Source organism: Lasioglossum baleicum, unplaced genomic scaffold (genome assembly GCF_051020765.1).
Source record: "Lasioglossum baleicum unplaced genomic scaffold, iyLasBale1 scaffold0140, whole genome shotgun sequence".
In the NCBI taxonomy this organism is placed as follows: Eukaryota; Metazoa; Arthropoda; class Insecta; order Hymenoptera; family Halictidae; genus Lasioglossum; species Lasioglossum baleicum.
The window spans coordinates 342,457-356,725 of NW_027469200.1; positions in this window are offsets into that span (position 1 = coordinate 342,457).

Here is a 14,269-nt window from a genome sequence, read left to right on the forward strand (position 1 = left end):
TTGCCCTGTCCGCGGCTATAAAATGGTTGCGGAGCACTGCTGTTAAGCTCAAGTGAAAGCCTTTGGATTCGAAGAATTGCAAGCTCGCATTTTCACCACTGGTCTAACGAAATGTGAGAATTAAGCTGTATAACTCAATATTGCACCAACACAGAGTGGAACCACGCGCAGGATCTCGTTCTCCAACCGAAGCAGAGATGGACGCGTTCGAGGAATCCGCAACCATCCACAAAGGAGGGTATTTCGGTCCTCGGAGAACGACCTGATAAACAAAAATTGGAATTGGTTCTGCAAGGCTCTCCGTCTCACTGCTGAGACGGGGCCGAAGCCTCCGCAAAAATATAAACAATTATCGTCCCCCCCTCAACGGGCCGCGGTAAAATTATCAAACGTTGACCGGTTCGCGATTATAAAAAGTTTGGGGAGCACTGCTGTAAAGCACAAGTGAAAGCTTTTGGATTCGAAGAATTGCAAGCTGTTATTATCACCACTGGTCCAGCGAAACGTGAGAATTAAGCTGTACAATCCAATATTGCACCAACACAGAGTGGAACCCGCGCAGGATTTCGTTCTCCAACCGAAGCTGAGAAGGTCGCGTTCGAAGAATACGCGGCCATCAACAAAGGGTATTTCGATTCGACGGAGGACGACGTGATGAAGTAAAATTGGAATTTATTCTGCGCGGCTCACCGTCTCACCGGCGAGAAGTGGTCGAAGCCACCGTAACAATATAAACAATTGACGACCCCCCCCTCATCGAGGCGCCGTAAAATTATCAAACGTTGCCCTGTCCGCGGCTATAAAATGGTTGGGGAGCACTGCTGTTAAGCACAAGTGAAAGCCTTTGGATTCGAAGAATTGCAAGCTCGCATTTTCACCACTGGTCTAACGAAATGTGAGAATTAAGCTGTATAACCCAATATTGCACCAACACAGAGTGGAACCACGCGCAGGATCTCGTTCTCCAACCGAAGCAGAGATGGACGCGTTCGAGGAATACGCAACCATCCACAAAGGAGGGTATTTCGATTCATCGGAGAACGACCTGATAAAGAAAAATTGGAATTTATTCTGCAAGGCTCTCCGTCTCACTGCTGAGACGGGTCCGAAGCCTCCGCAGAAATATAAACAATTATCGTCCCCCCCCTCAACGGGGCGCGGTAAAATTATCAAACGTTGACCGGTTCGCGATTATAAAAAGTTTGGGGAGCACTGCTGTAAAGCACAAGTGAAAGCTTTTGGATTCGAAGAATTGCAAGCTGTTATTATCACCACTGGTCCAGCGAAACGTGAGAATTAAGCTGTACAATCCAATATTGCACCAACACAGAGTGGAACCCGCGCAGGATTTCGTTCTCCAACCGAAGCTGAGAAGGTCGCGTTCGAAGAATACGCGGCCATCAACAAAGGGTATTTCGATTCGTCGGAGGACGACGTGATGAAGTAAAATTGGAATTTATTCTGCGCGGCTCACCGTCTCACCGGCGAGAAGTGGTCGAAGCCACCGTAACAATATAAACAATTGACGCCCCCCCCCCCTCATCGAGGCACAGTAAAATTATCAAACGTTGCCCTGTCCGCGGCTATAAAATGGTTGGGGAGCACTGCTGTTAAGCACAAGTGAAAGCCTTTGGATTCGAAGAAATGCAAGCTCGCATTTTCACCACTGGTCTAACGAAATGTGAGAATTAAGCTGTATAACCCAATATTGCACCAACACAGAGTGGAACCACGCGCAGGATCTCGTTCTCCAACCGAAGCAGAGATGGACGCGTTCGAGGAATACGCAACCATCCACAAAGGAGGGTACTTCGATTCGTCGGAGAACGACCTGATAAAGAAAAATTGGAATTTATTCTGCAAGGCTCTCCGTCTCACTGCTGAGACGGGGCCGAAGCCTCCGCAAAAATATAAACAATTATCGTCCCCCCCCCCCCTCAACGGGCCGCGGTAAAATTATCAAACATTGACCGGTTCGCGATTATAAAAAGTTTGGGGAGCACTGATGTAAAGCACAAGTGAAAGCTTTTGGATTCGAAGAATTGCAAGCTCGCATTTTCACCACTGGTCTAACGAAATGTGAGAATTAAGCTGTATAACCCAATATTGCACCAACACAGAGTGGAACCACGCGCAGGATCTCGTTCTCCAACCGAAGCAGAGATGGACGCGTTCGAGGAATACGCAACCATCCACAAAGGAGGGTATTTCGATTCATCGGAGAACGACCTGATAAAGAAAAATTGGAATTTATTCTGCAAGGCTCTCCGTCTCACTGCTGAGACGGGGCCGAAGCCTCCGCAAAAATATAAACAATTATCGTCCCCCCCCTCAACGGGGCGCGGTAAAATTATCAAACGTTGACCGGTTCGCGATTATAAAAAGTTTGGGGAGCACTGCTGTAAAGCACAAGTGAAAGCTTTTGGATTCGAAGAATTGCAAGCTGTTATTATCACCACTGGTCCAGCGAAACGTGAGAATTAAGCTGTACAATCCAATATTGCACCAACACAGAGTGGAACCCGCGCAGGATTTCGTTCTCCAACCGAAGCTGAGAAGGTCGCGTTCGAAGAATACGCGGCCATCAACAAAGGGTATTTCGATTCGTCGGAGGACGACGTGATGAAGTAAAATTGGAATTTATTCTGCGCGGCTCACCGTCTCACCGGCGAGAAGTGGTCGAAGCCACCGTAACAATATAAACAATTGACGCCCCCCCCCTCATCGAGGCGCCGTAAAATTATCAAACGTTGCCCTGTCCGCGGCTATAAAATGGTTGCGGAGCACTGCTGTTAAGCTCAAGTGAAAGCCTTTGGATTCGAAGAATTGCAAGCTCGCATTTTCACCACTGGTCTAACGAAATGTGAGAATTAAGCTGTATAACCCAATATTGCACCAACACAGAGTGGAACCACGCGCAGGATCTCGTTCTCCAACCGAAGCAGAGATGGACGCGTCCGAGGAATACGCAACCATCCACAAAGGAGGGTATTTCGATTCATCGGAGAACGACCTGATAAAGAAAAATTGGAATTTATTCTGCAAGGCTCTCCGTCTCACTGCTGAGACGGGGCCGAAGCCTCCGCAAAAATATAAACAATTATCGTCCCCCCCCCCCTCAACGGGGCGCGGTAAAATTATCAAACGTTGACCGGTTCGCGATTATAAAAAGTTTGGGGAGCACTGCTGTAAAGCACAAGTGAAAGCTTTTGGATTCGAAGAATTGCAAGCTCTTATTATCTCCACTGGTCCAGCGAAACGTGAGAATTAAGCTGTACAATCCAATATTGCACCAACACAGAGTGGAACCCGCGCAGGATTTCGTTCTCCAACCGAAGCTGAGAAGATCGAGTTCGAAGAATACGCGGCCATCAACAGAGGGTATTTCGATTCGTCGGAGGACGACGTGATGAAGTAAAATTGGAATTTATGCTGCGCGGCTCACCGTCACACCGGCGAGAAGTGGTCGAAGCCACCGTAACAATATAAACAATTGACGCCCCCCCCCCTCATCGAGGCACAGTAAAATTATCAAACGTTGCCCTGTCCGCGGCTATAAAATGGTTCCGGAGCACTGCTGTTAAGCTCAAGTGAAAGCCTTTGGATTCGAAGAATTGCAAGCTCGCATTTTCACCACTGGTCTAACGAAATGTGAGAATTAAGCTGTATAACTCAATATTGCACCAACACAGAGTGGAACCACGCGCAGGATCTCGTTCTCCAACCGAAGCAGAGATGGACGCGTTCGAGGAATACGCAACCATCCACAAAGGAGGGTATTTCGGTCCTCGGAGAACGACCTGATAAACAAAAATTGGAATTGATTCTGCAAGGCTCTCCGTCTCACTGCTGAGACGGGGCCGAAGCCTCCGCAAAAATATAAACAATTATCGTCCCCCCCCCCCCCTCAACGGGGCGCGGTAAAATTATCAAACGTTGACCGGTTCGCGATTATAAAAAGTTTGGGGAGCACTGCTGTAAAGCACAAGTGAAAGCTTTTGGATTCCAAGAATTGCAAGCTCTTATTATCTCCACTGGTCCAGCGAAACGTGAGAATTAAGCTGTACAATCCAATATTGCACCAACACAGAGTGGAACCCGCGCAGGATTTCGTTCTCCAACCGAAGCTGAGATGATCGAGTTCGAAGAATACGCGGCCATCAACAAAGGGTATTTCGATTCGTCGGAGGACGACGTGATGAAGTAAAATTGGAAATTATTCTGCGCGGCTCACCGTCTCACCGGCGAGAAGTGGTCGAAGCCACCGTAACAATATAAACAATTGACGCCCCCCCCCCTCATCGAGGCGCCGTAAAATTATCAAACGTTGCCCTGTCCGCGGCTATAAAATGGTTGGGGAGCACTGCTGTTAAGCACAAGTGAAAGCCTTTGGATTCGAAGAAATGCAAGCTCGCATTTTCACCACTGGTCTAACGAAATGTGAGAATTAAGCTGTATAACCCAATATTGCACCAACACAGAGTGGAACCACGCGCAGGATCTCGTTCTCCAACCGAAGCAGAGATGGACGCGTTCGAGGAATACGCAACCATCCAAAAAGGAGGGTATTTCGATTCGTCGGAGAACGACCTGATAAAGAAAAATTGGAATTTATTCTGCAAGGCTCTCCGTCTCACTGCTGAGACGGGGCCGAAGCCTCCGCAAAAATATAAACAATTATCGCCCCCCCCCCTCAACGGGCCGCGGTAAAATTATCAAACGTTGACCGGTTCGCGATTATAAAAAGTTTGGGGAGCACTGCTGTAAAGCACAAGTGAAAGCTTTTGGATTCGAAGAATTGCAAGCTCGCATTTTCACCACTGGTCTAACGAAATGTGAGAATTAAGCTGTATAACCCAATATTGCACCAACACAGAGTGGAACCACGCGCAGGATCTCGTTCTCCAACCGAAGCAGAGATGGACGCGTTCGAGGAATACGCAACCATCCACAAAGGAGGGTATTTCGGTCCTCGGAGAACGACCTGATAAACAAAAATTGGAATTGATTCTGCAAGGCTCTCCGTCTCACTGCTGAGACGGGGCCGAAGCCTCCGCAAAAATATAAACAATTATCGTCCCCCCCCCCCCCCTTAACGGGGCGCGGTAAAATTATCAAACGTTGACCGGTTCGCGATTATAAAAAGTTTGGGGAGCACTGCTGTAAAGCACAAGTGAAAGCTTTTGGATTCGAAGAATTGCAAGCTCTTATTATCTCCACTGGTCCAGCGAAACGTGAGAATTAAGCTGTACAATCCAATATTGCACCAACACAGAGTGGAACCCGCGCAGGATTTCGTTCTCCAACCGAAGCTGAGATGATCGAGTTCGAAGAATACGCGGCCATCAACAAAGGGTATTTCGATTCGTCGGAGGACGACGTGATGAAGTAAAATTGGAAATTATTCTGCGCGGCTCACCGTCTCACCGGCGAGAAGTGGTCGAAGCCACCGTAACAATATAAACAATTGACGCCCCCCCCCCCTCATCGAGGCGCCGTAAAATTATCAAACGTTGCCCTGTCCGCGGCTATAAAATGGTTGGGGAGCACTGCTGTTAAGCACAAGTGAAAGCCTTTGGATTCGAAGAAATGCAAGCTCGCATTTTCACCACTGGTCTAACGAAATGTGAGAATTAAGCTGTATAACCCAATATTGCACCAACACAGAGTGGAACCACGCGCAGGATCTCGTTCTCCAACCGAAGCAGAGATGGACGCGTTCGAGGAATACGCAACCATCCAAAAAGGAGGGTATTTCGATTCGTCGGAGAACGACCTGATAAAGAAAAATTGGAATTTATTCTGCAAGGCTCTCCGTCTCACTGCTGAGACGGGGCCGAAGCCTCCGCAAAAATATAAACAATTATCGCCCCCCCCCCTCAACGGGCCGCGGTAAAATTATCAAACGTTGACCGGTTCGCGATTATAAAAAGTTTGGGGAGCACTGCTGTAAAGCACAAGTGAAAGCTTTTGGATTCGAAGAATTGCAAGCTCGCATTTTCACCACTGGTCTAACGAAATGTGAGAATTAAGCTGTATAACCCAATATTGCACCAACACAGAGTGGAACCCGCGCAGGATTTCGTTCTCCAACCGAAGCTGAGAAGATCGAGTTCGAAGAATACGCGGCCATCAACAGAGGGTATTTCGATTCGTCGGAGGACGACGTGATGAAGTAAAATTGGAATTTATGCTGCGCGGCTCACCGTCACACCGGCGAGAAGTGGTCGAAGCCACCGTAACAATATAAACAATTGACGCCCCCCCCCCTCATCGAGGCACAGTAAAATTATCAAACGTTGCCCTGTCCGCGGCTATAAAATGGTTCCGGAGCACTGCTGTTAAGCTCAAGTGAAAGCCTTTGGATTCGAAGAATTGCAAGCTCGCATTTTCACCACTGGTCTAACGAAATGTGAGAATTAAGCTGTATAACTCAATATTGCACCAACACAGAGTGGAACCACGCGCAGGATCTCGTTCTCCAACCGAAGCAGAGATGGACGCGTTCGAGGAATACGCAACCATCCACAAAGGAGGGTATTTCGGTCCTCGGAGAACGACCTGATAAACAAAAATTGGAATTGATTCTGCAAGGCTCTCCGTCTCACTGCTGAGACGGGGCCGAAGCCTCCGCAAAAATATAAACAATTATCGTCCCCCCCCCCTCAACGGGGCGCGGTAAAATTATCAAACGTTGACCGGTTCGCGATTATAAAAAGTTTGGGGAGCACTGCTGTAAAGCACAAGTGAAAGCTTTTGGATTCGAAGAATTGCAAGCTCTTATTATCTCCACTGGTCCAGCGAAACGTGAGAATTAAGCTGTACAATCCAATATTGCACCAACACAGAGTGGAACCCGCGCAGGATTTCGTTCTCCAACCGAAGCTGAGATGATCGAGTTCGAAGAATACGCGGCCATCAACAAAGGGTATTTCGATTCGTCGGAGGACGACGTGATGAAGTAAAATTGGAAATTATTCTGCGCGGCTCACCGTCTCACCGGCGAGAAGTGGTCGAAGCCACCGTAACAATATAAACAATTGACGCCCCCCCCCCCTCATCGAGGCGCCGTAAAATTATCAAACGTTGCCCTGTCCGCGGCTATAAAATGGTTGGGGAGCACTGCTGTTAAGCACAAGTGAAAGCCTTTGGATTCGAAGAAATGCAAGCTCGCATTTTCACCACTGGTCTAACGAAATGTGAGAATTAAGCTGTATAACCCAATATTGCACCAACACAGAGTGGAACCACGCGCAGGATCTCGTTCTCCAACCGAAGCAGAGGTGGACGCGTTCGAGGAATACGCAACCATCCACAAAGGAGGGTATTTCGATTCGTCGGAAGACGACCTGATAAAGAAAAATTGGAATTTATTCTGCAAGGCTCTCCGTCTCACTGCTGAGACGGGGCCGAAGCCTCCGCAAAAATATAAACAATTATCGTCCCCCCCCCTCAACGGGCCGCGGTAAAATTATCAAACGTTGACCGGTTCGCGATTATAAAAAGTTTGGGGAGCACTGCTGTAAAGCACAAGTGAAAGCTTTTGGATTCGAAGAATTGCAAGCTCGCATTTTCACCACGGGTCTAACGAAATGTGAGAATTAAGCTGTATAACCCAATATTGCACCAACACAGAGTGGAACCACGCGCAGGATCTCGTTCTCCAACCGAAGCAGAGATGGACGCGTTCGAGGAATACGCAACCATCCACAAAGGAGGGTATTTCGATTCATCGGAGAACGACCTGATAAACAAAAATTGGAATTGATTCTGCAAGGCTCTCCGTCTCACTGCTGAGACGGGGCCGAAGCCTCCGCAAAAATATAAACAATTATCGTCCCCCCCCCCTCAACGGGGCGCGGTAAAATTATCAAACGTTGACCGGTTCGCGATTATAAAAAGTTTGGGGAGCACTGCTGTAAAGCACAAGTGAAAGCTTTTGGATTCGAAGAATTGCAAGCTCTTATTATCTCCACTGGTCCAGCGAAACGTGAGAATTAAGCTGTACAATCCAATATTGCACCAACACAGAGTGGAACACGCGCAGGATTTCGTTCTCCAACCGAAGCTGAGATGATCGAGTTCGAAGAATACGCGGCCATCAACAAAGGGTATTTCGATTCGTCGGAGGACGACGTGATGAAGTAAAATTGGAAATTATTCTGCGCGGCTCACCGTCTCACCGGCGAGAAGTGGTCGAAGCCACCGTAACAATATAAACAATTGACGCCCCCCCCCCTCATCGAGGCGCCGTAAAATTATCAAACGTTGCCCTGTCCGCGGCTATAAAATGGTTGGGGAGCACTGCTGTTAAGCACAAGTGAAAGCCTTTGGATTCGAAGAAATGCAAGCTCGCATTTTCACCACTGGTCTAACGAAATGTGAGAATTAAGCTGTATAACCCAATATTGCACCAACACAGAGTGGAACCACGCGCAGGATCTCGTTCTCCAACCGAAGCAGAGGTGGACGCGTTCGAGGAATACGCAACCATCCACAAAGGAGGGTATTTCGATTCGTCGGAGAACGACCTGATAAAGAAAAATTGGAATTTATTCTGCAAGGCTCTCCGTCTCACTGCTGAGACGGGGCCGAAGCCTCCGCAAAAATATAAACAATTATCGTCCCCCCCCCTCAACGGGCCGCGGTAAAATTATCAAACGTTGACCGGTTCGCGATTATAAAAAGTTTGGGGAGCACTGCTGTAAAGCACAAGTGAAAGCTTTTGGATTCGAAGAATTGCAAGCTCGCATTTTCACCACGGGTCTAACGAAATGTGAGAATTAAGCTGTATAACCCAATATTGCACCAACACAGAGTGGAACCACGCGCAGGATCTCGTTCTCCAACCGAAGCAGAGATGGACGCGTTCGAGGAATACGCAACCATCCACAAAGGAGGGTATTTCGATTCATCGGAGAACGACCTGATAAAGAAAAATTGGAATTTATTCTGCAAGGCTCTCCGTCTCACTGCTGAGACGGGGCCGAAGCCTCCGCAAAAATATAAACAATTATCGTCCCCCCCCTCAACGGGGCGCGGTAAAATTATCAAACGTTGACCGGTTCGCGATTATAAAAAGTTTGGGGAGCACTGCTGTAAAGCACAAGTGAAAGCTTTTGGATTCGAAGAATTGGAAGCTGTTATTATCACCACTGGTCCAGCGAAACGTGAGAATTAAGCTGTACAATCCAATATTGCACCAACACAGAGTGGAACCCGCGCAGGATTTCGTTCTCCAACCGAAGCTGAGAAGGTCGCGTTCGAAGAATACGCGGCCATCAACAAAGGGTATTTCGATTCGTCGGAGGACGACGTGATGAAGTAAAATTGGAATTTATTCTGCGCGGCTCACCGTCTCACCGGCGAGAAGTGGTCGAAGCCACCGTAACAATATAAACAATTGACGCCCCCCCCCCCTCATCGAGGCGCCGTAAAATTATCAAACGTTGCCCTGTCCACGGCTATAAAATGGTTGGGGAGCACTGCTGTTAAGCACAAGTGAAAGCCTTTGGATTCGAAGAATTGCAAGCTCGCATTTTCACCACTGGTCTAACGAAATGTGAGAATTAAGCTGTATAACCCAATATTGCACCAACACAGAGTGGAACCACGCGCAGGATCTCGTTCTCCAACCGAAGCAGAGATGGACGCGTTCGAGGAATACGCAACCATCCACAAAGGAGGGTATTTCGATTCATCGGAGAACGACCTGATAAAGAAAAATTGGAATTTATTCTGCAAGGCTCTCCGTCTCACTGCTGAGACGGGGCCGAAGCCTCCGCAAAAATATAAACAATTATCGTCCCCCCCCCCTCAACGGGGCGCGGTAAAATTATCAAACGTTGACCGGTTCGCGATTATAAAAAGTTTGGGGATCACTGCTGTAAAGCACAAGTGAAAGCTTTTGGATTCGAAGAATTGCAAGCTCTTATTATCACCACTGGTCCAGCGAAACGTGAGAATTAAGCTGTACATTCCAATATTGCACCAACACAGAGTGGAACCCGCGCAGGATTTCGTTCTCCAACCGAAGTTGAGAAGATCGAGTTCGAAGAATACGCGGCCATCAACAGAGGGTATTTCGATTCGTCGGAGGACGACGTGATGAAGTAAAATTGGAATTTATGCTGCGCGGCTCACCGTCTCATCGGCGAGAAGTGGTCGAAGCCACCGTAACAATATAAACAATTGACGCCCCCCCCCTCATCGAGGCACAGTAAAATTATCAAACGTTGCCCTGTCCGCGGCTATAAAATGGTTCCGGAGCACTGCTGTTAAGCTCAAGTGAAAGCCTTTGGATTCGAAGAATTGCAAGCTCGCATTTTCACCACTGGTCTAACGAAATGTGAGAATTAAGCTGTATAACTCAATATTGCACCAACACAGAGTGGAACCACGCGCAGGATCTCGTTCTCCAACCGAAGCAGAGATGGACGCGTTCGAGGAATACGCAACCATCCACAAAGGAGGGTATTTCGGTCCTCGGAGAACGACCTGATAAACAAAAATTGGAATTGATTCTGCAAGGCTCTCCGTCTCACTGCTGAGACGGGGCCGAAGCCTCCGCAAAAATATAAACAATTATCGTCCCCCCCCCCCTTAACGGGGCGCGGTAAAATTATCAAACGTTGACCGGTTCGCGATTATAAAAAGTTTGGGGAGCACTGCTGTAAAGCACAAGTGAAAGCTTTTGGATTCGAAGAATTGCAAGCTCTTATTATCTCCACTGGTCCAGCGAAACGTGAGAATTAAGCTGTACAATCCAATATTGCACCAACACAGAGTGGAACCCGCGCAGGATTTCGTTCTCCAACCGAAGCTGAGATGATCGAGTTCGAAGAATACGCGGCCATCAACAAAGGGTATTTCGATTCGTCGGAGGACGACGTGATGAAGTAAAATTGGAAATTATTCTGCGCGGCTCACCGTCTCACCGGCGAGAAGTGGTCGAAGCCACCGTAACAATATAAACAATTGACGCCCCCCCCCCCTCATCGAGGCGCCGTAAAATTATCAAACGTTGCCCTGTCCGCGGCTATAAAATGGTTGGGGAGCACTGCTGTTAAGCACAAGTGAAAGCCTTTGGATTCGAAGAAATGCAAGCTCGCATTTTCACCACTGGTCTAACGAAATGTGAGAATTAAGCTGTATAACCCAATATTGCACCAACACAGAGTGGAACCACGCGCAGGATCTCGTTCTCCAACCGAAGCAGAGATGGACGCGTTCGAGGAATACGCAACCATCCAAAAAGGAGGGTATTTCGATTCGTCGGAGAACGACCTGATAAAGAAAAATTGGAATTTATTCTGCAAGGCTCTCCGTCTCACTGCTGAGACGGGGCCGAAGCCTCCGCAAAAATATAAACAATTATCGCCCCCCCCCCTCAACGGGCCGCGGTAAAATTATCAAACGTTGACCGGTTCGCGATTATAAAAAGTTTGGGGAGCACTGCTGTAAAGCACAAGTGAAAGCTTTTGGATTCGAAGAATTGCAAGCTCGCATTTTCACCACTGGTCTAACGAAATGTGAGAATTAAGCTGTATAACCCAATATTGCACCAACACAGAGTGGAACCACGCGCAGGATCTCGTTCTCCAACCGAAGCAGAGATGGACGCGTTCGAGGAATACGCAACCATCCACAAAGGAGGGTATTTCGATTCATCGGAGAACGACCTGATAAAGAAAAATTGGAATTTATTCTGCAAGGCTCTCCGTCTCACTGCTGAGACGGGGCCGAAGCCTCCGCAAAAATATAAACAATTATCGTCCCCCCCCCCCTCAACGGGGCGCGGTAAAATTATCAAACGTTGACCGGTTCGCGATTATAAAAAGTTTGGGGAGCACTGCTGTGAAGCACAAGTGAAAGCTTTTGGATTCGAAGAATTGCAAGCTCTTATTATCACCACTGGTCCAGCGAAACGTGAGAATTAAGCTGTACAATCCAATATTGCACCAACACAGAGTGGAACCCGCGCAGGATTTCGTTCTTCAACCGAAGCTGAGAAGATCGAGTTCGAAGAATACGCGGCCATCAACAGAGGGTATTTCGATTCGTCGGAGGACGACGTGATGAAGTAAAATTGGAATTTATGCTGCGCGGCTCACCGTCTCACCGGCGAGAAGTGGTCGAAGCCACCGTAACAATATAAACAATTGACGCACCCCCCCTCATCGAGGCACAGTAAAATTATCAAACGTTGCCCTGTCCGCGGCTATAAAATGGTTCCGGAGCACTGCTGTTAAGCTCAAGTGAAAGCCTTTGGATTCGAAGAATTGCAAGCTCGCATTTTCACCACTGGTCTAACGAAATGTGAGAATTAAGCTGTATAACCCAATATTGCACCAACACAGAGTGGAACCACGCGCAGGATCTCGTTCTCCAACCGAAGCAGAGATGGACGCGTTCGAGGAATACGCAACCATCCACAAAGGAGGGTATTTCGATTCATCGGAGAACGACCTGATAAAGAAAAATTGGAATTTATTCTGCAAGGCTCTCCGTCTCACTGCTGAGACGGGCCGAAGCCTCCGCAAAAATATAAACAATTATCGTCCCCCCCCTCAACGGGGCGCGGTAAAATTATCAAACGTTGACCGGTTCGCGATTATAAAAAGTTTGGGGAGCACTGCTGTAAAGCACAAGTGAAAGCTTTTGGATTCGAAGAATTGCAAGCTCTGATTATCACCACTGGTCCAGCGAAACGTGAGAATTAAGCTGTACAATCCAATATTGCACCAACACAGAGTGGAACCCGCGCAGGATTTCGTTCTCCAACCGAAGCTGAGAAGATCGAGTTCGAAGAATACGCGGCCATCAACAGAGGGTATTTCGATTCGTCGGAGGACGACGTGATGAAGTAAAATTGGAATTTATGCTGCGCGGCTCACCGTCTCACCGGCGAGAAGTGGTCGAAGCCACCGTAACAATATAAACAATTGACGCCCCCCGCCCTCATCGAGGCACAGTAAAATTATCAAACGTTGCCCTGTCCGCGGCTATAAAATGGTTGGGGAGCACTGCTGTTAAGCACAAGTGAAAGCCTTTGGATTCGAAGAATTGCAAGCTCGCATTTTCACCACTGGTCTAACGAAATGTGAGAATTAAGCTGTATAACCCAATATTGCACCAACACAGAGTGGAACCACGCGCAGGATCTCGTTCTCCAACCGAAGCAGAGATGGACGCGTTCGAGGAATACGCAACCATCCACAAAGGAGGGTATTTCGATTCATCGGAGAACGACCTGATAAAGAAAAATTGGAATTTATTCTGCAAGGCTCTCCGTCTCACTGCTGAGACGGGGCCGAAGCCTCCGCAAGAATATAAACAATTATCGTCCCCCCCCCCTCAACGGGGCGCGGTAAAATTATCAAACGTTGACCGGTTCGCGATTATAAAAAGTTTGGGGAGCACTGCTGTAAAGCACAAGTGAAAGCTTTTGGATTCGAAGAATTGCAAGCTCTTATTATCTCCACTGGTCCAGCGAAACGTGAGAATTAAGCTGTACAATCGAATATTGCACCAACACAGAGTGGAACCCGCGCAGGATTTCGTTCTCCAACCGAAGCTGAGAAGATCGAGTTCGAAGAATACGCGGCCATCAACAGAGGGTATTTCGATTCGTCGGAGGACGACGTGATGAAGTAAAATTGGAAATTATTCTGCGCGGCTCACCGTCTCACCGGCGAGAAGTGGCCGAAGCCTCCGCAAAAATATAAACAATTATCGCCCCCCCCCCTCAACGGGCCGCGGTAAAATTATCAAACCTTGACCGGTTCGCGATTATAAAAAGTTTGGGGAGCACTGCTGTAAAGCACAAGTGAAAGCTTTTGGATTCGAAGAATTGCAAGCTGTTATTATCACCACTGGTCCAGCGAAACGTGAGAATTAAGCTGTACAATCCAATATTGCACCAACACAGAGTGGAACCCGCGCAGGATTTCGTTCTCCAACCGAAGCTGAGAAGGTCGCGTTCGAAGAATACGCGGCCATCAACAAAGGGTATTTCGATTCGTCGGAGGACGACGTGATGAAGTAAAATTGGAATTTATTCTGCGCGGCTCACCGTCTCACCGGCGAGAAGTGGTCGAAGCCACCGTAACAATATAAACAATTGACGCCCCCCCCCCTCATCGAGGCGCCGTAAAATTATCAAACGTTGCCCTGTCCACGGCTATAAAATGGTTGGGGAGCACTGCTGTTAAGCACAAGTGAAAGCCTTTGGATTCGAAGAATTGCAAGCTCGCATTTTCACCACTGG